Here is a 4,082-nt window from a genome sequence, read left to right on the forward strand (position 1 = left end):
CACGGCTAAACCTAAACTGTCCTCCCCTCTTTTACACGAGAACATTACTGTGTGATACACGATCCCTATTGATCGGCCTTTCCTTTTTTTTTTTTTCCGATCCCTTTTGATCGAACTCCCCCTTTTCCCCTTCCTACGATCCCTTTTGATCGACACCACCACTTTTTTTTTTTCCTTCCTTCCCCCTCCCAAAAAGAAAAGCTCTACATTGTATTTGTCCCATCTTCGTTGAGCCCTGTGTGGCTAATAAAAGAAATGTATCTATGTGTGTGTGTATGTGAACCTTAACTTCAAATAATTGAATAAACGTCACATATATCAAGTATTTTTTTTCTATCTCCTGTATGTGCGAAAATCTATAAATGCACGCATACAAGTACGCCCATTCACACACATACTCTCATTTTTTCTACGTGAATTTTTTTTTTTAGTCAAAGTATTTTTTTTCGATCAATATCCTGACTAAATTATTTGCTCGTGTAGATATTTAGCAATAAGTGTATGTTGAGAATTACGAAAGACACCATAGAACACACGATTTCGTTTATTCTATGTAATCTATAATAATAAATAGCCTTACTTATAAAGTCATTTTGGGACAATCAATTCATACGAAGACGCGGGAGATGTGAAGGACCGAGAAAGTACTCTTTGAATCGAAGCTGAATGAAATTTGAGTCGTTACATCCGTCTGCGATTTCTAGCTCGCATTTATAACTTCAAAACTATTTTAGAACAGAAGGGTAACTATATATTCTCCAATAATAATGTCTTCAGTTCTTTCTCTCTTTCCCATTCTCCCTCCTCACACATACGTACACACACATAGTAGAACATGTGTGTAACTATATATTCTGAAATATAATGGTTTAATCCATATGTATCTAGTGGTATGTTATATAATCCTGTACACTATTTGGTAAGTCTACACTACCAAATGATTTAATTTTGGATATTGACAAACATGTGAAATAGTTCAGCTAACAGGATCTGCTTTGGTCTGACTGCACCGAAACTGAAAAAGAAACACTAATGGTTCCGATGACAATCCTCAAGTTGTTCCATTTAAGTGTTCTCTCTAAAGGTTCGAACCTATTGATTTAAAAGAACGGTAGAAAATATAGTTCTATATTTAAGAGATGAGGAATTATGTACATTATTTACATTATTTACATGTGACAGATATTTGTACTCATCTTGTTTGTTGTTAACACAACGTTTCGGCTGATATACCCTCCAGCCTTCATCGGGTGTTTTGGGGAAATTTCGAACCTGGGTTCTCATTGCTAAGCTACTTTTCGATGTTATTATTATTATTATTATTCAGGTCCCTGCCTGGAGCCGAACTCAGAATCTTGGGGTTAGTAGTCCACGCTCTTAACCACTATGCCATTATTTCAGCGATGTCCTTTTTCAGAACTGATGTGGTGGTGTTGCAAAATTTGACTTGACCCATCAGTGACTTTTGGAACACACCCTATATATATATATATATATATATATATATATATATATAAACGTATATACACACATACATATATATGTGTGTGCGTGTGTCTTTGTGTTTGTCTCTCGCAACTGGTGTCAGTGGATTTACTTTCTTGTAACTCAGCAAAGAGACCCATAGAATAAGTATCTTTAAAAAGAACGCAGTGGGTCGATTCGCTTGACTAAAATTCTTGAAGGCGGTACTCCAGCATGGCTTCAGTCAAACGACTGACACAAGTAGAAAATAAAAGATAAACACACTAACATGTGCACTTGCATGCACCTGCGCACGCATACCTACATACATACATATGTATATGTATGTTTGTGTGTGTGTGGCTTTCTCTCTCTCTCTCTCTCTCTTTCACACACTCACCCAGTCACTCACTCACTCACTCTCTATCTGTCTGTCTCCCCCCCCTCTCTCTCTCTCTATATATATATATGGTGCACGTTCTGTATGTAGAAGTGGGTCGCTGGTGTAGAGGTATGATTCTCGCTTTGGGTGCGAGAGGTCCCGAGTTCAAGTTCCGTACGCACCCTTTCCATATTTCATTCTGAAGGCATGGCTCCAGCCTTTGGCTGATACCAATAAAAGAAAAAAATACACACACAAATATATGTGTGTATGTACATACGCGCACATACATACATACACACACGCACGCACGCACACACACACACACACGCGTACATATATATATGTATATACGCGCGCGCACACACACATATGTATATATATATATATATATATATACACGTGTGTGTGTATGTGTGTGTGTGTGTGTGTGCATATGTACATACACACATATTTGTGTGTGTATATATATATATATATATATATATATATATATGATGGATGAATGTCTGCATATACATATACATAGGCGTGTATGAGTTAATCTGTACCACCCACCACGCGAATAAGACCAAAGTTGTCAAGTTGACATTTAATATTCTTTGTTCCTAAAATAACAATCTTTTTTTTGTTTTATTATTTTCAATCTGTTCTTTCTTCTTCAACGTAAGCAGTCATCTCTCCAGCCTCACCTGGAATCTCCTCTGTGAGACGCAGGCGCTTTTTAATACTGAGTTCCTCCCGCTTTACCTACCTTCATACTTCTTCTTCGCCTTCTGCACTCACTACTACTACTACTACTACTACTACTACTACTACTACTACTACTACTACTACTCATGATGTGTTCTCCTGAAATGCGTGTACGTGTCTCACTGTGTAGGTCCATCAAAAACAAACTGCAAGAATTTTGCTGATGGTGTTGGCTATGGTGGTGGTGGTATTTTTAACGGTGGTAGTGGTGGTGATGGTAGTGATGGTGGTTGTGGGTGGTGGTGGTAGTGATAGTGGTGTCGTGTGATGTGTGTGGGTGTGAATGAGTGGAGTCTATTGTAGAATTGGTGAGTTTGGGTAAAGTTGGTATGCTGTCATCTGACAGTAATGTTTCAATCGAAAAATAGATTTATTCCTCCTCAGATGAAGAGTCAATCTTGAAACGTTGGGTTTCTCTCCGCCCCCCACCCAAACAATACACAAGCTCATCTAAGCTCATGAATTTCCCTGTGTGCATCTATGGGAACATATAAATCTATTAACATGTAACATTATTGCCCGAGGCCACCGTGGTCTTTTCAGAGGTTTTTCTTTCCACGGATAAACCTTCCCATTTCTTGGGAACTTTTTGTATATATTTATCCTTTTGTATATACCCTAAGCGTTTTCGATTCCTTTCGATCGTTGTCCCTACTTTTGTTTTTTTTACTTTCTTTTCGCCTCCCTCGAAAAGAAGAAAAACTCTACATTGTATTTGTCCCATCTGTGTTCAGCCCTGTGTGGCTAATAAAGAAAGTTATCTATCATCTGTGCATTTGTATATACGCATACATACATGTAATATATATTAAGATATTCCGCTCTAGATCGTAAGGCCGTGAGTTCAATTCCCGGCGACGCGTTGTGTCCTTGAGCAAGACACTTTATTTCACGTTGCTCCAGTTCACCTAGCTGGCAAAAATGAGTAGTACTTGTATTTCAAAGGGCCAGCCTTGTCACACTCTGTGTCACGCTGAATCTCCCTGAGAACTACGTTAAGGGTACACGTGTCTGTAGAATACTCAGTAACTTGCACGTCAATTTCATGAGCAAGCTGTTCCTTTGATCGTATCAGCTGGGACCCTCGTCCTCGTAACCGACAGACTGCTCCTTTATATAAATATAAGAAGTTTTATAAAGTCTCGTGAAGAACACTATCGGAAATAAGATGGGACAATTGTCGCGGTGATGAGGGTTATTGACCCAGAAACGTATGTTCCCAATTATCCTCTTATCCCCAGATAATAAGCATGTACTTTTCTTTAATGGCATATCAACTTTGGAGGATACTTGATTCTTAAAGATTATCTCACATTCTCAGTTGCAACTGGTTTAGTTGCCATTATCAACCCCTAGAGACGGGGATAACTTTAATAACTCAAGAATTTCCGTTGTATGGTATTCGATATGTCTGTATTTCACTCTCTCTCTCTTTCTCTCTCTCTTTATACATACATACATACATAAATACATACATACATAT

The sequence above is a fragment of the Octopus bimaculoides genome, chromosome 2, assembly GCF_001194135.2.
Source record: "Octopus bimaculoides isolate UCB-OBI-ISO-001 chromosome 2, ASM119413v2, whole genome shotgun sequence".
In the NCBI taxonomy this organism is placed as follows: domain Eukaryota; kingdom Metazoa; phylum Mollusca; class Cephalopoda; order Octopoda; family Octopodidae; genus Octopus; species Octopus bimaculoides.